The sequence below is a fragment of the Bos indicus x Bos taurus genome, chromosome 27, assembly GCF_003369695.1.
Source record: "Bos indicus x Bos taurus breed Angus x Brahman F1 hybrid chromosome 27, Bos_hybrid_MaternalHap_v2.0, whole genome shotgun sequence".
In the NCBI taxonomy this organism is placed as follows: domain Eukaryota; kingdom Metazoa; phylum Chordata; class Mammalia; order Artiodactyla; family Bovidae; genus Bos; species Bos indicus x Bos taurus.
The window spans coordinates 13,020,911-13,042,709 of NC_040102.1; the positions used below are offsets into that span (position 1 = coordinate 13,020,911).

A 21,799-nucleotide genomic window follows, 5' to 3' on the forward strand; every position below is an offset into this window, starting at 1 on the left:
TATTGATATGAAAAGGAGACCTGTAAAAAGAAAATAAATTGCACTTGGATATTTTTAAGTTTTGAAATTCAAATAAACTAAGAGAATTGCAAAGAAGAGTCACAGAATATTGAGATTTAGTTGGATTGTTCATAATATCCAACCTCTCACATCCTTTTTATTGGATAAATATTCAGATTGGAGGAAGTTGGTTCACAGACTCCCCACACAGTTTAAATTTCAACTTCATATTTGGCAGAAAACACCTTTCAAATACATCTTGTGACATCATGAGATATTCTATAATGATATTTTCCAAAGTCTCCACTATCAAAAGACCTGAAGAGCTGTTTCCATCAGAAGTGACTCCAAGTTTGTTATTTATAAGATTTCATTTTGCGTGTTGAGTCCAAAGTTGAAATTGCATTACTGCCGTTTTCATGCAATTGAAAGTATGTGACAACAACTCAAATGAGTGGATTGAGCTTGTTATCAAAAAAAACGATAAAGGAATTAGTTTAACGAAGTCATGACTAAGAAGTATGTAAGTCATGTTATTTTGATCAGCAAAATCAGTGGCATGTTTTTGGTCTTGCTTTCCATTTTAGTACTAAAAGACCCTCAGGACAGGCAGAAAACTTATGTATTTGAAACTTTAGAATTTATGAGAACATGAACTCTGGAACTCACCAGCAGTAGAATTTGCTGAGCCCTGAAATGTCACAATTATGACATTTTCTATTAACTAATACTATCATTTGTTGTTGTTCAGATGCTAAGTCACATCCAGCCCTTTGTGACCCCATGGACTGCAGCATACCCTTCTAAAGCTCACTCGAATCCTTTGAATGTTCTTCAGCTACCTGGGTGTCTCTCAGTGGTGTGTCTCTTGCTTCTGCTACACCTATTAACGTAGTTCCTGATGAGTCTCTGAGCTCTAGTCACAGTACTCAACTCACAAAACATGACCACTCCATGTCTCCTGCTTGAATCCCTTTGAAGCTTTCCCTTGGCCTCAGAATAACTGTTAAAATCCTTATCACGCTCCACTGTGCACTGTGCAGGCCGGTCCCTTCCTGACAACCCAGCCTCCTCTACACCACGTGAGCCCATGCCCAGGATTCTGAGCCCCTGGTGGCTCTCAAGTCTTCAAGTTCACCAGTCTCCCTTCCACCCCAGGTCCTCTGGCCAAGATCTTCCCTCAGTCTGGAAGCTTCTCTACTCCTATGTCTCATGCTTGCTCCACTGGGCCCGAATAAATCACATTGTCTTCGTCAAAGAGCCTGCTCCGGGCCTCTCAGGTCTTTCTGTATGCGGTCTTGAGGTGCTTACCATTGTCCAATGTGTACAGCTTTGTTTGTGTGATAATTTGATTAATATCTGTCCCAGCTACATGAGGACAAAGGCTGACTCTGTTCATCTTTATCCCTAAAACCTTAACAATGCCTGATGCATAATCATAATACGCACGTGATTATATTTGTTGAGCAAATGAATATACGTATAACTAAGAAGCTGGTGTTCCCATTAGCTAGTTTATCTTCTCATCACGCAAAGACAACTAGAATGAATTTTTTAAGTTCTTTGTAGAGAAACCACTACTCTTGCTTTTCTCATGGGTTTCTAATATTAAAATGGCAAGTGAGACCCCAAAAATGCTATTAATTTTGCTGACTAGAAAAAAATTGCTTAGATATTTCTCAGCTATAACTTTATAGAACTAGTTTTTCATCCTGAGATTCTTCATAACAAGCCCCATTTGCTTTTTGAAATGATTTCGACATCCACAGACCTCTCTCTATTGTTGTCAGCTTATCTCTTGTGTTAAAAACCACTCTCCTCTCCTAAAATGTCTCCTCTTCTTGTACATTATGTATTTTCATAGAGTCTTTATGATATTTATATGTAATTATAGGATATAAAAATAAAGCATAATAGGGTTCTATATATCTATACTCTGCTTCTGTTGAATTGTAAATAATTATAATTAATAATTGTAAATAATTCAAATTATCTTCATCTCCAAATTTGACTGTAATCTGTACCTTCTTCTGTGGACTCTATTACCAAACTTTTCTATCAATTGTATTTTCATTGTAGGTAATTGCCTGGTATCAGCAAAATCGGGTTTAATAATCTTTCCACATGAGTCAACTGCCACCTCAAGAGCAAGGCAGTAACTTTTTTTGAATGATGTTGTTTGTCTGTTTTCATTGGCATATTTAAATTTTGTTGGCATCCATTTTTTTCCCTATGGTGTTAAGCTAATCAATTTACACAGAAAGAATCTGCATCTTATTGTTTTGCACACTGTGCTTTGTTTCCAGATAAAATTGAAACTTGGTGGGGAGTATAGGATATATTCATACAGAAACACACTGAGGATTTATGAAAATTTTAATCACCCTAAAAGATGAAATCTAATGACAAACAATTATCACTACGCTTTCTCTGCTTTCCCTGATTTTACATGAGCGTGTTCCGCAGTCGTTCCCTCCCATATTTGTTGTTTCAGGGTGGTCGATACTCATTGAAAAGTTAGTTGATTCTAGAAGAATGTCATTATTTTCTTTCTAAAACCAATCAATCCAACATCCCTTGAAAAACATCTATTTATTTATTTTTTTAATTGGGTATAATTGCTCCACAATGTTGTGTTAGTTTCTGCTGTATAATGAAGCGAATCAGCCATAATGTTAGGCCTTCAGTCGTGTCCAACTCTTTGCGACCCCATGGACTGGAGCCCACCAGGCTCCTCTGTCCCTGGGATTCTCCAGGCAAGGATACTGGAGTGGGTACCATTCCCTTCTCCAGGGGATCTTCCTGACTCGAGGAGTGAACCTGGGTCTCCTGAATTGCAGGCAGATTCTTTACTGTCTGAGCCACCAGAGTAATGTATACATATAAATAATAATTATAATTTAGAGTTAAACAGCATTTTAAAGTATTAGCTAGCACTCTAAGTGCTTGAAAATATTAAGTCATGTCATCCTGATAAATGTGTGGGAAGGTTTCATTTTCTTCTCACCTTTTTAAAGGCGAAGTGATCAAAGCACAGAGAGACCGTGCATCTCCCTCAAGGTTACACAGACACAGCTGTTACGTGGTGTAGCTGGAGTTCATTCACAGGCAGCTGGGCTTCCAAACCTGCTCTTTCAGCATCTTATAAATGTGGATAGCACAAGTAACACCAACCGGAACAGTAACCCTAAGGGTGCTGTGACAGCGTGGAGGGTTCGTGTCAGAGCCCAGCCTGGGTCTTCCCTGAACCTGTAACGTGTGCTATCGTGGGGCTCACCCGTTGACAATTACATATAGAAGATCCACACAAACTAGAGTTCAAAGCCAAAGCAGAGCTATAAGCTCCTCAAATATCTCCTCAAAGAAACTGAAATATGCATTTTACAAGATGAAATTCAAATCCAGCTTTCAAGGAGCTCTGGAACACTCTCTCATTGAAGTCCCCTGGCCCCTTTGACAGCTCATCTGGAGTGGAGGACTGTTCCCTGAACTTCATAGCCCCAAGCATTCACCCCACCACTCATTTGCTCTTCAGTGCACAGTGGCTCCCATGCAGAGTCTATCAGATGTTCAAATCTTATTCTTTTGGTTAAAAAATGATTTTTTTTTCTTTCAGTAAAGAAATACTGATCTGTGGGCATAGATTGCCACATAGCACAGTTGAATTATTTTTTCTAATATATATATTTATTTTATTGATTTGGCTGCACTGAGCCTTAGTTGCAGCATGCAAACTCTTAGTTGTGGCATGTGGGATCTATTAATAGTTCTCTGACCAGGCATCCAACCTGGACCCCCACCCCAGGAGCTCAGTCTTCACCACTGAACCACCAGGGAAGTCCCTGAATTACTTTTTATTCCCCAACACTCTGTGCATACATATTTGCTCCAGTATAGACCAGCTTCTCTATATCTCTTAGAGAATGACAGCCATTCCTTGACTCCCACACTGTAACTCAATTCTTTCAATAGACCTTGATCTGGCCCCTTGAGAACAAATGCAATAGATTTCTTTCCCTTCACTTTCCTTTTTCTGATAATTATATCAATTATCTCTTAGTCAACCAGGTTCAAAGCCTAAAAGTGATCTCTGACCTATCTTTGTCTACCTTATATCCTCCATGTATTTTTGTTTCTTTTTTATTTTCATTTTTTGGTAAGGAAAAAAAAAAAGAAGAAAAGGGAGGAACAGAGAGAATCAGACTCATTGTTTGACACTTGGAAACCATTGCAAAGGATTATAGTGCTAAAATGAAAGCTAAATGCTAAAACTCAAGGAATGGATTCATTTGATTAATGGCTGTGATTGCTGCTTAAAATTACTAAGTAAAATGCAAAAACAAAGAACCCATGCATTTTTTCCCCTTCAACAGAACCAGAAACAAGTATTTGTAAATTCACACAATGGTAAACATAACTGTGGGCTCTGGGAATATGGTGTGGCCTAAGTTTGTCCTACCCTTAATCTAATTATTATCATTTGTGATCCTGGAATTAGCAACAGGGAACAAGTGGAAGGAGCTTTAAACAAGACAGAAAGATGGCAAGTCTTAGATAAATTCACAAACGTTTCACTCTTCATAAAGATGAAGATAATTTTTTTGCTTTTACTACTAGCTGCTACTGCTGCTGCTGCTAAGTCACTTCAGTTGTGTCCGACTCAAAAGACTCTAAGTGGACTCGTCAAATAAAGTTCAGCTTAACACACTGCTGGGGTAGACTTTTACGATCATTAAGATTTTTTTTTCCATGTAATTATTTTAGATTAGCAGTAATCCCTTGGCACAGTGCATCTCAATATCTTTAGAGTTTCAGAATTAAAATCACGCACAAAAAATATCAGATCAAGTTTTTTTCCCAGTTTACATATATCATTTATTTTGTTTTAGGGTTCCTACTCTTCTAAGACAAAGTGATTTCAAACTTCTGTGCATCCAAGAAAACTGAGGAACTCTCCAAAGAAAAGAAGGTAAGTCCTGGGAACAAAACTGTCTCCAGATCCATCAAATAAGACAAAAAGGGCTTCATAAAATATGTAACTTGTTCGTCTTGATAAACATGACACCTGGGCCAAGCTGCAGTGTACTTGGTGGTGGTGGTTGTTCAGTCGCTCGGTCATGTCTGTCTCTCTGAGACCCCATGGACTGCAGCACCCTAGGCTTCCCTGGCCATCACCATCTCCTGGAGCTTGCTCAAATCGATGTGCATTGAGTCGGTGATGCCATCCAACCGTCTCATCCTCTGCTGCCCCCCACACCTTTTGCCTTCAATCTTTCTGAGCATCAAGGTCTTTTCCAGTGGCCAGAGTATTGGAGCTTCAGCACCAGTCCCCCCAGTGAGTATTCAGAATTGATTTCCTTTTGGATTGACTGGTTTGATCTCCTTACAGTCCAGGGACTCTCAAGAGTCTTCTCCAGCATCACAGTTCAAAAGCACCAAGTAATGTGTACTTGGAAGCACATTACTAATGCTGTTAACCTCCATAAATTCACTGTCAGCAATGATTCCAAAAAGTGGCGTTAAGCTAGTTTTTATGCTGTTTCTGATTAAATGAAAGCAATGGCATTTCTTACAGGTTTTTTTTTTTTAATTAGCTGGATGAGGACATCCTAAAATATATAGACTCGGCTTTTTTAACTAGAATTTCCTCCCAGAATGGAATAGACCAAACACAGTGGATTATAGAGTGTGTGTGTTTCCCCACTTTGTAAGTGATTTGGAAGCTCTCTTGTTCTCAGAAAGTCTTAATCCTTTCTGAGCAGCACTTACATGGCAACCTTAGAGAATTAAACTTGTACCTGGTTATTTTTGTTCTCCTCTGGATATAGCTCAGTGCGTTTTCTCAATGGTAACCATGGTCGAGTAATTTAAAGCTTTTGAACCTTGAGAACAGTTTCATTTAAAACCACATTCTGAGGGATTTCCTCAAAATGAAAAGTGTTTTCTACTAGAAAGCTATAAAAGAATTTACAATAGAAAACCTGATAAGTGTCCTGCTCAGGATGTGTATACAGTGGCATGCCTAAAAGATCCGGTTTCCCAGAGTAAATCATTCAAAAAGTGCCTGACTGTTTGGCTTACTGGGTTGAGTTCTTTGAGTATCTTTGACTTCACTTGATTAATGGCTTATTTCTTCTTTTAATACAAACCTCAGTAAAATTTTCCTCTGGAGAAAGGGATTTTCCAGATTATGAAATAATTATGAAACACAAATATATAAGAATGACAACATATTAACATTGGAAAACTTGAATTACTTGCACATATTTCTTTTTGATACTCTCTTCAGTCAACAACAATATATGTTCTTTTTTAAAATGAAAAAAGAATCTTTGAAAAAATTTAGAGGTGAAGCGCCTACATCTTAAATCTATGACAGTAGCAACAGTTGTGTCACTGATAATTTTATATCTAGGTTGCTAGATTGAATTGATTTTATATCCAAAACAAGCAATCTGTTTTTTCCCCCTGCATTAAAACTGATACAAATTTAGTACTCACAGAAGAGGTTTTTTTCTTTTCAGCTTAGAGAAGGGCAAATAGAAAATAGAAGGGATATTTTTTAACAATGAAGTTATGGTCTAATTAGTTATATGTGTTGCATATGATAGTAGCAAATACTCGTGTTTTCTTTTAATGTTCCTTTCAGGCACTTATTTTTTTGCTTTTCGGGTAAGGGTGTTTCAAAGAACGGTGGCACAAGAGTCCCTTAATAAAAGTTCTTGTGGACACACATAGACTTCCTTACATACTCAGTAATTAACCAAAGCGGAAATAAAACTCTGGAGTGAATAGCTGTTGTATTCCACCTCTTGCATGCAGGATAATTTTTTCCCTTGATCTCAGTTTAAATAGTGGTGAGATTCCTCTGTTAAGATAAAATAGACGTATTTATATGTCTAATGCAAAATAAATGGACATATTTATATGTCTAATACAAAATAATTATATGTCTAATAATATAAAATAGACATAATTTTGCATCATGCATTTTCCTCAGTAGCTGTTAAGATTATCTCTTAGAATTTTAGCAGTATATTTTGCACAATCCATGAAATCAAAGACCCTTGGAATATATGTGCGATAGACAGACAGATTAGATGAGAAGTGTTTTATCTAAGTTGCTTTGCTGCTATTTTCCTCAAATTTCCCTCCTGACTTTTCATTCACATGTGAACCATGACAAAGGCTGTGAAAAACTTACCCATACACTTTGATAATAGACTTCAAGTAAATTACATTTTTAGGACAAGTTGTCATGGAATTATTCTGGAATTCCTAGCTCGCATTATGAATGGGAGCTACACACTTAGTTTCAGACACCTTAAGCTGAAATGTAATCATCTGTGTATTTTTTCCTATAAAAAGATAACTCAATATTCAGGGCAAAAGCAATATTTGGTTCTCTGAAACCTACCATCGATGAGATTCCTTCGGATCTTCCGCATTTCACCCCTAGAAAAAGCTCTTTCTATGGATGCCTCTATCATAAAGCAGGTAAACCTCCCCTTGTCTTGTAAGTACCCTCTCTTCAAACCCTTCTCTTCATGTAAAGCACTCTTCCATTTCAGGAGGTTCTCAATGACAACCATTTAGTCTTCGGTAGCTAACATATAAACTCCAATGTTTAGTGCTCCTCCGAGATTCACAATGAATGGTAACTTTTCATAGGAGATAGTTGGGGCTATGGAGATAGGCCGTTGCCTTAAAAACACATGTATAAGCATGTATCTTGATGAAGAAACAAAAGGTGTCTTGCACATACCCCCCAAATCTCCCTAAATCAGGCAACCAACTACCTATTTTCTAACCTGGGAAAGACATCCCAACCAAACCAAAACAAAACAGTTCTAAAAGAGTCTGTCTAAACTATATTCATCAGAGTTTTACTCTTCTGATTTAGACAAGATATCATGACTATGCTTTAGGGCATAGACTTTAGCTAATATTTTTCAGTGTGGTTGTAAATGTACTCAAATGTCCTTAGGTTCTCCAGATATTTTTTTATGAAACCCAACAAAGTTACATAAACATTTCCTATATTTAAAAAATTAAAAAGCAATGTTTTGCAAAAAGAGGACACATAAATATCACATAATTTCCCCATATAGAATCATGCTATTATTTAAAAGTTGGTAAGAAGGATGGAAAACATGTAAGATGTTAAGTGATCCATTTTAGAAGTGGAGACAAGGCATATCATAAAAAAACTGAAATCCAGTTGATAAGCCAAAGCTTATCATTTTTTAGGCAGTAAACTCCACCCTTTTCCATGGCTTTAGAAAACTGAACTCAAAATTCTAAAACCTTGGACTTGTATAAAGTTTTTATTATAATTTTTTTGTGCTCGATCAATATTGACCAAAAGAGAATGGGGAAAAACCAAGAACCCACATAGTAGTCAAACTGAATATTCCATCACTGTCCCAACTGGGATGAGACTCAGATTATATGACCATTTGGCAGATAATCTAAGAATTCAATGGAATGAAAGAAACAGCATAAATTAACAATGTCAAAAAAAAAATCATCGTAAGCCTTTTAGATGATTTTAAGTATCATTTTAAGTATCATTTATGCTTGTTGTTTTTTGGAATCAAAGATCATCGTGGCTGACCGCAGGTTTTACTTTTCGTCTGGGTGGTTTGGTATTTTGCGGACACAGCGTTTGATGCAAGAGAAATGTTAGGGCTTAAAATTTGTGAGATACTGGTAACTTTTCGCCGTGCTTCTTGGTCCCTTGCTCCTGCATAAGAAGGCTTATCCCGGAGTCTGGACCTAAGCAGTGTGGTTCAAGGTGTCCTGTTTGGCCCAAGACTTGGGAAAGAATGATAGAGCTTTCTGAAGCTGCCAGTCTGATTTGAAAATCTGGGCAAGTCTGTACCCAAGGGAGCATTCAGGCTTATTGAGTGCTTTGACCATTCGTGTTTGCGTCTGACTTTATATATGCTAAGTACAATATCCGTGTCTGTCTTCTGTGATATTGCCAAGGTGACACTTGGCTTCAGTCTAAAAGAGGAGGGAGGGCATAAACAAATTTTCTTGTTAAAATATATAACCTATGGGGGAATAAGAACAAAAGACAAAGTGATTAGGGAAAAAATTTCCATTTATTTAGGTCACTATTTTTTTTAAACCATGAATTAAAATTGAATAGTAAGTTATTCTATTACAGAAAAAGAGCAAAATCAGGTTTTGGGGGGCTGTCCCAGGGCTAGTGAAAAAAACAGCAGAAATAGCTAATAAAGAAAATACATTGGCAGACTCACTTGAACACTGGCTAGAGAGCACGTCTGAAGTTGATTATTTCAGTTTCATCCTATATCAGCTATAAAGCATTGCTCTCACAAAGTTAAGGTTGCTGGATATTTCAAGGGCCCTTATAAATATCACAGTGTAATTATTTTTGTACCTGGATAGGAGCCATAAGGTATGCTGATGTCACACATCATTTTCTCCACAAGTGTGTGGCCTGGTCATTGTGTCACGAGTTGGCATTTACATAGGTTTGCACCAACAGGGTTTCCCTGCTGTCTCAGATGGTAAAGAATCTGCCTGCAATGTAGGAGAACAGGGTTCTATCCCAGGGTTGGGAAGATCCCCTGGAGGAGGACATGGCAACCCCACTCCAGTATTCTTGCCTGGAGAATCCTCATGGACAAAGGAGTCTGGTGGGCTACAGTCCATGGGGTCACAAAGAGTTGGACATGGCTGAGCGACTAAGCCCACACAGCACAACAGAATGCTGGATCCTTGGAGAACACCAGGGGGTGTCTGTGCCGGGGCTGAAACAAGTCTTCATCCCCAAGAGGGTTTATTCTTGTCCCAATTTCTCCTACCACCAAATTCTTGGCCCTATAGGATTGTGAGTATCTTCTGTCTGTGGTAAAGCCATGGTTGTGGAAATGCACAGCCTTGTATAAAGTGATGACCCTCTGCTGAGACCAGACCACTCGCATTACAGCTTGTGCACCAACCCACAGGGATCCACCTAAGAAACTGATCTTTAAAATGCCATCAATAGACAACACTTAGGAGGGAGGCCAAGCCAGATAATAGATTTGCAGAGGAGCAAATCTTCTGTTTATTGACTCAGGAATCAGAAAATATCTCCCCAGGGATTACATGGATATTGTTTTGCTAATAGGTGGTACTGATTTGCCTTCAGTTTTCCAAACAGGAAAAATAAATAAATACAATGCTACAGAGGATGTAGTTTGATGTAATGATAGACCTTGGAACTGATTAACTTAGGCTTAAATTTTTATTCTATTCCTTCTGACCTTGAAAACTTGGCAATGAGAATTCACTTTGCAGTTGCTTAATCTGTAAAAGGGAAATAATAAACCCCTCTACTGTTAGTTCTGGGCCTCCCAGGTGGCTCAGTGGTAAAGAATCCGCCTGCCAGTGCTGGAGACACAGAGTCAATCCCTGGGTCAGGAAGATCCCAAGAGGAGGAAATGGCAACCCACTCCAGTGTTCTTGCCTGGGAAATCCCATGGACAGAGAGCCTGGTGGGCTACAGTCCATGGGTACGCAAAGAGTCAGACTCGACTGAGTGACTGAGAGCGAGCGAGTAACTATTATTTTATGAAGAGAAAATGTGGCTAACATATCAAGGTAGTACTTATATATATATATACATATATGAAATGTTCAATAAGTTATCTGTTATTATTATTTAAGGTAATTAGTTTACAAAAGCCACGTGTTCTAGAACAAGTTTCTGTTTTGAACTTCCTCTTCTAAGATCCATTAGTTAAAGGATAGAGTGCAGATATTTTCGACCTTCTCATATTTTTATCATATTTATTGACAGAGAAGAAATGAAATCTAAACTTAACAAGTAGAAGAAAGAATAGAAATAGGCAATGCTGAGAATATTTTTTTTACTAGAGCAGCCACATTCAGGCAAGCCTCATCCCACCTCTTGAATCAGACTGCAAAGGGAAGATTTAGGGAGGTGCAAGCACCCGACTCCAGTACCCTTGCCTGGAGCATCCCGTGGACGGAGGAGCCTGGTGGGCTGCAGTCCATGAGGTCGCTACAAGTCGAACACGACTGAGCGACTTCACTTTCACTTTTCACTTTCATGCATTGGAGGAGGAAATGGCAACCCACTCCAGTGTTCTTGCCCGGAGAATCCCAGGGACGGGGGAGCCTGGTAGGCTGCCGTCTATGGGGTCGCACAGAGTCAGACACGACTGAAGCAACTTAGGAGCAGCAGTAGCAGCAATGAATGTTGAAGGTTTTGCCTCAGGAAGTGTAGCCAATTGCCAGTGTTCGCTCTGGGCATATCTTTCTTGTTAGGTCCTAAACAGAAGGCTTGCTGTATGGAAGATTACCAGAAGTAAATAAGCTTAACAAAGAGGAGTGTTAGAACAGCTAGCAAAAAAAAAACCTAAGTGTCCGTGTCTAGCTTCAGAGAACTCCAGCAGGAAAAAAGGCGGGTGTCATTCTGCATGCTGCTCTGTCCCTGACGCTGGCCAAATACTCTGTGTCAATACACAGTGAAGGTTCCATAAGTATGTGTTGAATGGATGAATAAATGAGCGATTTTCCTGGAAAATAATATTCTGGGTGGTCTCTCTTCTAGGAGCTCAGAGATGACTTCCAACAGTCACAGCATAGTTATAACCTTGTGTGGAAACATCCACTCAGCATGTTTTGATCTTGACTATTCGTGAATGTATTTCTAACTTTGGACACAGCCACTCAGCACACTTTGACTATGACTATTAGTGCCTTTGCTCTCCATGTTCCTGCTGTGTGTGTCTATCTCCAGACTGAGCCGGATTAGAATAAATCTACTTGGAGATCTTTCGATGGACGTCCTTTACAACTATGAAGTTATTTATAAGGGGTAGTTTTCCATAGCTAATGTATTTCTTAATTTGTGAGCCTGACCACATAAGAAATGTAATAGCAAAAAAAAAAAGAAATGTCATAGCAATGATTCCAGTGATCCATGCAGCCAGCAGTGGCCCTAAGGAATAGTCTATGTGAGATTGTGGTTGCCACTCAGATATGACATAAATAAACTTCTTCAAAGCACCTTATAATTCACCAAAAGTTTCTCATATCAGAATTTATTTAATCATGTTGAATGTTATAAGCTAAAAGTAACTTCTCATAGATGTTCCCCCAATTTTAGCGACTTTTTATTGTACAAATTTAGATATTAAAGAGTTTAAATGGTAATAACTATTAAACAGTGATAAAATATGATTGTTTCAGAAAGGGATTGTTACCCAATATCAAAATATTTTTAAGTAGTAACTATTACAAGTATAGGTGAATAATCAAAGAACAATACCGATGTCATGAATGTTTACCTATTTCTATACCTTCTTTTTTTCTTTTTGTTCATTCCCCTGAGAATAGTATTTCCCTAGTTCCAGATTTTGTGATGTTTGCTTTATTCAAATACATCAGATAATCACCTTCCTTGTTGATCTGCAATATCTAAATGATACTAATATTGATAAATTGTTTCACTACAGCAATTTCCTACAAGAGTCAGATGTCAAAAAAAAACTCTGACTTGTGAACATAATAAAACTCAGTTGAATTAACAAAGGTGACTTCAGTTGAATAACATGTTCAGGGTAAAAGATATTTTTTGTACCTCTATAAAGGGAGCTTTTATCTTTTCACACATATATCATTTAAGCACCGAAGGAAAAAAAATCCCTCTCAGACACTGTTTATTGAAGAAAAAATTTCATGAGAGCCAATCTCATTTTTCCAGCAGTGCCAGCAACCTACCATTCTAAAAGGGGAGCAGGTGATGCTTTTGAAAATACTGCCTGCATGTTGCGACACGTTTATTTAAAAATACTGTTTCTATTATTCTTGAGCACCTCAAGTAAAACCTCATTGTCAGTGGTGTGATCACCAGGCATGGTAAGTTGTTTTCATGCAAGCAGTTCAAACCCTCCTCTGATGTGGTCAATTAGGGGAGCTTTATATAACTCCTTAGGACCAACTAGGGGGACTTTTGCTGTGACTTTTTTTTTTTTTATATAATTGGGTTCTCATTCCTCCTGACCTACTTAGCATGGGGGAGTCAGCCATCAGCTGGTCTTTCTCACAGTCACTCAAGGAGACTTGGGCAGTGGGGACTGGCAATTTGTATGCCGGCCTCTGTGTGCGTCTATTTAAAAGTCCAGCTATAGATCTACCCATCATCCACTCTCTCTATTCAATTACTCACCATCGACACACTTCTCGAACAAAAGTTCTTTGGTGTGAGCATGATCTTAGACTAGATTTATACAAAGTGCAATAGCCCTTTATCTGAAGAATAAGGTGTGTAAAGAGAACCCTGGATCAGCACTCTATCTTCTGTATCAGACTTTGACCTCGAGACCTACCCTGATATAGTTTGTAGCCAGTTTGAAGAGCTTCTTTCCTCTCTCCTGGAAAGGGACCATGGGAGGGAGGCGAGCAGAGAAAGAGCTCTGGCTATTCTTCTCTTCGGAGCGGTCAGCAGCCCCAGTGCTTCTTGGAATTGTCCCCGTCATCCTCCACTCCTGTTCCAACACCACCCATCAGATTCAGCCGGGAAGTTCAGCATGCAAAGTGTGAGCGTACAAAGTATCTTACATATGTGAGTTGTATGCCTGCTCTTGATGGATGTTTAAGGTCACAATTATATTAAATGCCACATCTCAAAATCAAGGTAGAGTGGCACTCAGAGAGAAATCTGATGACTACTTAAGGGAAAAAAGGAAACTCTGAGAAGGATTTGAGTGTCAGTAAGAGGTGACTGCATCTTAGTCTGAATGGTGTTTATTTATCTTTCCTCTATGTGTGAGATAGGTGAGTATATATAAATATCTCTGAGGGAGTAGCATGAATAGATCAGGGGACAATAGAGAAATGGTATTGATCCTTTTAGACTAATAATGTTAAAACTCAGACACTGAAGAGAGTAGTGTTTTTATAAAATATTAATTGATTTATAATATTGTGTTAATTTTTGCTATACAGCAAAGTGATTCAGTTACATATATACATATTGTTTCCATGTTCTTTTCCATTATGGTTTATCATAGAATATTGAATATATTTCTCAGTGCTAAACAGTAGGACCTTGTTGTTTATCCATGTTAGATATAATAGTTTGCATCTGCTAATCCCAAATTCTCAATATTTCCCTCACCCATCCCAGAGTGAAGGTTTTGTCTGGCCTGCTTTTGAGAAAATTGGCTTAAAGGAGAAACTGAGCCCTGAAAGGCTAGGGCACACCCTTAAAAGTAAGTTAATTTATTGTCCTATGGCATTGCCCTATGTCCTTGAAGGGATACAGAAAATGCATCAAACACATGTCCAACCTGACCTGCCAAGAGCTTTCAGTCTGTTAAGGGAAGTAAGTCATAAGCAAAATATGCCAAATACAGTGATTCATTGACACAGTAGAGGTTCACCTGACATGACATGGGAATTAAGAGGAAGAGGGAGATAAGTGCAGAAAGTTCTGTTATTGAAAGCATTTGCCACAGGGATGTTCAAACGGTCTGCAGAGATGACTTTCAGCCACTGAAGGTTACAGTGGCCGGTGGAGGGACCTAAAATGCCCACATTTTGTTGTGGGCTTAGTTCATGTCTGCACTTGGTATGCCAATTGGTGTCACAGAGAGAGGTATTTTCGGAGACTCATGAGGCGACTGTTAAAAGCAAATGAAGCATTTTTTCTGTTCTTAAAAAGCATCATTTAGAGAAAACCATAATTCCAAAAGATACATGCACTCCAGTGTTCATTGCAGCACTCTTTGTAATAACCAGGGCATGGAAGCAACCTAAATGCCCATCAGTAGATAAATGGATAAAGAAGATGTCGTACATGCATACAATTTATCAGTTCAGTTCAGTTACTCAGTCGTGTCCAACTCTTTGAGACAGCATGGACTGCAGCACACCAGACCTCCCTGTTCATCATCAACTCCCAGAGGTTGCTCAAATTCATGTCCACCAAGTTAATGATGCCATCAACCATCTTATCCTCTGTCGTCCCCTTCTCCTCCTCTTCCCAACATCGCGGTCTTTTCAAATGAGTCGATTCTTCCTAACAGGTGGCCAAAGTATTGGAGCCTCAACTCCAGCATCAGTCCTTCTAATGAATATTAAGGACTGATCTCTGTTAGGATGGACTGGTTTGATCACCTTGCAGTCCAAGGGACTCTAAAGACTCTTCTCCATCACCATAGTTCAAAATCATCAATTCTTCGGCACCCGGCTTTCTTTATAGTCCAACTCTCACATCCATACATGACTACTGGAAAAACCATAGTTTTGACTACATGAACCTTTGTTGGTAAAGTAACTGCTTTCTAATATGCTGTCTAGGTTGGTCATAGCTTTTCTTCCAAGGAGCAAGTGTCTTTTAATTCCATGGCAGCAGTCACCTTCTGCAGTGATTTTGGAGCCCAAGAAAATAAAGTCTGTCACTATTTCCATTGTTTCCCCATCTATATACTCAGCAATTTTTTTAATATGCCATTTGCAGCAACCTGGATGGGCCTAGAGAGTAGTCAGACACAAAAAGACAAATCATATGATATTGCTTATATATGGCATCTAAAAAAAAAAGGGTACAGATGAACTTGTTTACAATGTAGAAGCAGAGTCACAGATGTAAAAGCAAACATAGTTACCAGGGGATTAGTGGCAGGCGGGAATAAATTGGGAGGTTGAGACTGCCTTATACACACAATTATATATATAATGGGGGCTTCCTTGATGCCTCATATGGTAAAAAGTCTACCTGCAATTCTGTAAACCCAGGTTTGATCCCTGGGTCAGGAAGATCCCCTGGAGGAGGGCATGGCGACCCCCTCCAATATTCTTCCCTGGGAAGCCTAGTGGGCTACAGTCCATGGGGTTGCAAAAAGACAGACATGACTGAGCAACCAACACTTTCACTTTCTTTTCATATATAAAATAGATAAGTAATAAGAACCTCCTGTAAAGCCCACAGAATTCTACTTTGGTCTATATGGGAAAAGAATCTTTTATAAAAAGTATGGATATGTGTGTGTGTGTGTGTGTGTATAACTTATTCACTTTGCTTATACACCTGAAACTAACACAACATTGTGAATCAACTATACTCCAATTTTTTTTAAACAATTAGGGAAATTTGAACACTGAATACATATTTGATAATAGTAAAAAAATTGCTAATTGTGTGATAATATTATAAATTACATCATTACTATATATTATAATATATAAAATGTATTATAAAGTTTAAAGATACAAATCTTTATTTTAAAAAAGTCATTTATTCACTCAAGTATTTTCTAAAGTACCTAATTCTGAGACATGTCAAATAAACATGTTATTGTCTAGGCAAATAATTTATAGTTATAATAAAGATCAACCTGAATAGTACAATTTGATCATTTAAGATTTTAAAGTTTCACACTTTGAGTACTGAAGATTATTGGAATAGTTTAGTTACCTCTTCAGAAAGTCACGTCAGAGGTAAAGCACCGAGGGTTATCCTAAATGTCATCCTGTTTATTCGCTCAGGTCAGTGGTACCCAATGGGGACAGTTTTGCCCCTCTGGAGACAGTTGATAATTTCAGGATCCATTTTTGGGTGTCACAGCCTGGGGGAATGGGGTGGGGAGGGTGATACTGGCATTTAGTGGGTAGAGGCCAGGGATGTTGCTAAACATTTTTCAATGCATAGGACAGCCTTGTAGGATCACAAATTAGCCAGGCTCAAATGTCAATACTACCAAGGTTAAAAAACCCTGACTTAACTTCTCCTTTAATCATTAATTTCAAACCCCATAAACGATGAATGTTCTGCATAGAGAGGCCTGATATTCATCTACCCCCTGTAAAGGAACAAGCACCCCAGAAAGATAACCAGGGCTAGATTTCAATCATGTCATTGGAAGCAAGAGAAAATTGTCCCAAAAGTTGGAGGGGAGAAGGAGGAGATAAGCCAGAATGCAGACTTCACTGGCTGGAGAAGTGGGCAAGCTGAGAGCCCAGTCAGTTGGCTGGATGTGGGCTTCCAGACATCAGCACCCACATGAGAGCTGCATTTGAAGCATCATTTCTCAAGGGGCAGCTACGCTGGTAGTGGCTCGCCACCCATTGCTGCCTGTTCATTTGCAGCGAAGACGGAGATTGTCTTCTTTTCGAAGCTGCCAAGCATGCTTCTTTGACACTCCATGCTTTCATTCAGACCTTCACCCCAGAGTCCATGCTCTGAGGTCTCCCCATTGGTCCTGACCCCAAGGGCCCAAGCACCATATTTCCCACCCTTCTTGGCCTTCTCCCAACTGAGATCTCTGCTCTGGGCCACTGAGTCACGATATGGTCACAAGTCTTATTATCAGCGGTGCATCGGGAGCACTAAGCTTCTGTAAACTAAGGATGGGGATGTTTTCCCACACCCTTGTTTGTATTCATGGTGATCAGACTCTGGTTCCACTAGGACGTGTGTGCGTGCGTGCATGCTAAGTTGGTTCAGTTGTGTCCGACTCTGTGCATTAGGACATTATGGCACAAATAGACTTTTATAAAGTATCCTGAAAATCTAAATGAGGCTTTGTGTTTGTGTATTTCATTGTGTTTTTAAGTCTCAAAGACCGGGTTTAAAGGTGGCCTTTTATAGAATTCCTTGGTGGTGCAGTGGTTGGGACCTTGTGCTCTCACTGCCAGGCACCCACCCAGGTTTGATCTCTGGTTGCGGAATTAAGATTCCTCAAGCCACATGGTACAGCCAAAAAATAAAATAAAGATGGCATTTTAACGAGATTTCCTATGACCACATGATACAAAACACTCCCAGGCCGCCTCAGGCAATATTAGGGCTCTCCTACCAACAGAAAAGGTAAAGGGATTTATGGTGAAGAACACATTTCCCTCTCATTATCTCATTTGTTTCTCATATGAGCCCAGGAAAGCTGGGGCTCTTTCCTTGCAGAGCCTGACATTGAATGGATGTACAACAGAGCTGATAAATTAATGAATGTCCAAAGTTTTTGAAAATGATAAAACACTCAGATCATTAAAATGACTTCCCCCATGAGTCACAGTTTCTTAGTGATGGATCCAGAGCCCTGGGCAGCTGAGTCCTCATCTGGGGCTCTTTCACGCGACATCTCTGGACCTGTCTTGACCAGGACAGACGCACAACCATAGTATCTACAAGGGGGACAAAACTTTCCTGGATTCCAGAGTGACCAAGTCACTTCATAGAGAGCACTCTTTAAGAAGTGGTTCTGTATACCTGAGTTGTGCCCGATTGCCTTGCACACCTTCAAGTGGGGAGGTTGTTTAAGAGCAATTCCATCAGAGACAGCTCTCCTGCTCTTCAAGGCAGGGGGACCCTGCCTTTGATTTATTTTGTGTCCCACCACAGGGCTGAGTACACCCTAGGGGCATTTAATCTGTTGACTTGAATTGATCTTGGAGGCTGGGCTTGGCCCGATGTGAACTTTCACACTGTAGGACTCAGCAGGTCATTGGAACTGATTTTGGTTGAAATCCAAGCCCTCTGACAGCTCGAAGCAACTCTCTCTGAGGTCCGTGGGTCTGGTCAAAAGATCATAGCTTTGACAATAGAGGCTGTTAAAGCAAAGACATGCTCTTCCTTCAAAATTTGTGGGCTGAAGATACAAGATGATCTAGGGGCAGTTACATTGATCTCCTGCTCGAAAAACAGTGTTGCCTGAAGAGTAAAGTGCAAAGTCTATAGCCCAGTATTCTGATCCTAAAATTTACCTGTTCAATTTTTCTCTCAATACTCATCTTCATCTTCCAAGTGCTTCAAGCCAAGCTGAACCATTTTCATAACTCTTTGTAAGAAACTCTTACCATTTGCTTTCCCAGAAATAGCCGGTCTCTCTCTCTCCCTCCCTCCTGCATCCATCCATCCCATCCTTTCTCTCCTCCTTCCCCACCTCCCCAGCCATCCCTATATAACCCACTCTGTCTGATTCATTCACTCTTCTGCTCAACAAATATTTATTATGTATCTACTATGTGTCAAGCAATAGACACAATTCTGGGCATACAGGACTGATCAAGAGTCAAGGTCACTTATAGAGTTTAAATGCTTCAGCAGCAGCTTACATGAAACACATTAATTAATTAAATACTTAAAAAGTGTGATGTATTGTTAGGAAGGACATTCACAGGATCCTATGACAAAATAACAAGAGACCCTTAGAATCACGGGCAACTCTCTGAGGGATGTCATTCAAACTGAGAGCTAGGAAAGAGCAAAAGGCAGCAAATATGACTCCGAGGTGGGGAAAACTCCACCTTTCAGGATGTTTCCATGAACAGCCTGAACAGGTGGGCTATTTTCCCACCACCAAGCTGCCCACTCTAGCCTTCAGGTGAAAATAGCACTTCCTTCCTTGAATTCCGATGGACCGTGTCTGTTCTTCCCTTGTGATATGTCTACTTTCATTTGTCTCACCCTCCCCGCCCCGAGGGCAGCATGCATGTCAAATTCACACTAAAAGTCTCCCTGGCAGAGCCACGATGACCCTCACCTCTTTCTATCCACTTTGCCACACACATCAATATTCTCAAAGCTGATTCAATAGAATGGAAGCTCAATACTCAACAGAGGCTGAAGAACTTTCTTCGTGGGGCTGGCAAGTAACATGATCCATACTCTGTTCTTTCACAGACAACAGTCCTAACTGTCTTGGTCAAGTAGGAAATGACATAATACTGGGATGTCTTATAGAATTGAAAAGTGATAAGCCATTTGCCACTCTGGTAATCAAAAGGACATAACTTTAGGGGCATGTGGGCAAGGGTTATAAACCCATATGATCTAAGTTGGAATGCAGAAATGTGTGTATATAATATATGTGATTAATGAAAGCAGAAAGTATTGAAGGAAGACAAATAAAACAAGTGTGTTAAAAAATTCCTGCACAGGATAAGAATGCAGGCTTTATGAAGCCATTCGAAGTTACTGGTAACTAGAAGAGTTAAAAACCATAGCATGAAAATTGGTTTCATAAAAGCACAGTGTTCTGCAATTGCCTTGTTATGATATTGAATTCTACTTGAGTAAATTAGGAGTGGTGTTCTCTTGTTTAGCTGTCATTAAAGAACTCAGTGGTAAATGTCAGTCTCCCCACCAAGATCCCACTGAGTTTTGTGAAATTCTCCAAAAACCTCTCCAACAGGAGAATTTATAAACTCTGCATGTTCGACCATCTTAATGTGCGAAGCTGACTGAGAGATCTAAGACTAACTGTACGCAGCTCAATTCCAATTTGTTTGTTTTTTAACAATGTCTTTGACACGTTACATTATGTCACGTTCCAATCTGAGGGAAAATTACTTCCTGTGTCCAACAAGAAATACATTTTAAGAATCGTGCCAACTACACTGTTATTTTCCTTGCTGTTTTCAATGGCAGGCACTTTGCCACATCTTCTCTCTGCAGAAGATCATTTATCAGGAACAGAAGTTGTTCCTAGTAAAACAGCCTGGTTTAGGCTGGCATCCCTCTTACCTGCCCACCTCTGGTTGCAAATCAAAGTGTTTTGCATTTCACATTATATAATCAGTCTTGAAAACACCCCACAACATGAGCCCCGAGAGTGATATTGGAAAGTTTGCAAATATTCTTTTGAAGAAAGGGACAGATCCTTTAGTCTGAGCTAAATGCAGGTAGCTGCATGCCACATCCTCTCAAAACAGCAAATGTCCTTGTCTGTCATTTGTCTGTGCCCCTCCACGGTGTTATTCACAGTTAATTTTTAGCAGCATAGTGCAATCTTACAGGAGCAGAGAAACTTTGTTCACCCCAATCAGTGAACTGATAGAGAGGGGCAGGGGAAGAAGGGCTGGGAGGAAGAACAGAAATTCTTAACAGAAGTTTGGTAATATCTAAAAGTGAGTTAGGGGTCCCAGTGAGATCCCTCCCTCTTTTAACAACAAAGTGCAGAGTAAAAGAATATGCTCGGCTTACTTTGTCTTCCTATTTTCTTTGATCGGAAAGAACAATCATATTTGGCTGATTTCTGAAGACTGCTCAGAATAGAGAGATCTCAGGTTGCCCCCATCATGGCCATCCTTGTCAACAGGAGGCATCCTGGTACTGACACCAACACCTGAGAACACTCAGATGCTTGTTGCTTTCTCTTTCATTTTAAAATCCACTGCTGGGAATTCTCTTTACACAATACATTGGATGATAAGTGTTTAGAGGAGGAATGGATCCTGAAGGAGGATAAAGCATGAACCTCAAAGGCTGTGAACAGACATGGGAGGAATCAAATATTTTAAGGTTAAAGTCGAAAAATTTATCCAGGGTGTGGAGAGATAGTGAAAGGAGCTGCAGAAAGAAAGGAAATAGATTCTGTCCACCCGAGTCCACATCTCTCCTTTGGACCTCTGGTTGATCCCGTGGCCCTCTCCCTACCTGTATGCCAGCTAGATTCATTAGGTAATCAGATAGTTGGACAATAAAAGACAATATAATTAGAAGAACTCATCACCTCAAAGGATTCCAGGATAAGCTGCAAATCCTCTTGAAGAATTTCTGCTGAGAAACTTAGCACCTTTGTATCCCAGATAAAGGCCTCAACTTTTATGGGATAGTGCAGATTAATCGTTTTTTAAAAATCCGTTTTTAAAGATACGAATGTCACTGACTATGTTAAATATTTAAAAGAGCCGTCTTAACTAAAGCGCAGGATGGATTGCATGCATAATAAAGTCATAGAACAGGTTATAAGGACTTCAGACTTTGCGAATTCTTAATTTAGTGGGAGAGTAATATCTTAAAAGTTAG

At 39.4% G+C, this 21,799-nt stretch overlaps 1 protein-coding gene across 12 annotated transcripts in view; it reads left to right on the forward strand.

Annotated features, from left to right (window-relative positions):
* TENM3 (teneurin transmembrane protein 3) overlaps positions 1–21,799 on the forward strand; it is a 2,746,241-nt gene that overhangs the window by 2,028,028 nt on the left and 696,414 nt on the right. For all 12 annotated transcript variants that reach the window (XM_027530163.1, XM_027530171.1, XM_027530173.1 and 9 more), the window contains exon 9: positions 4,890–4,969. The gene's annotated coding sequence lies outside the window, so the exon portion shown is untranslated. The remainder of the gene's footprint in view (positions 1–4,889; positions 4,970–21,799) is intronic.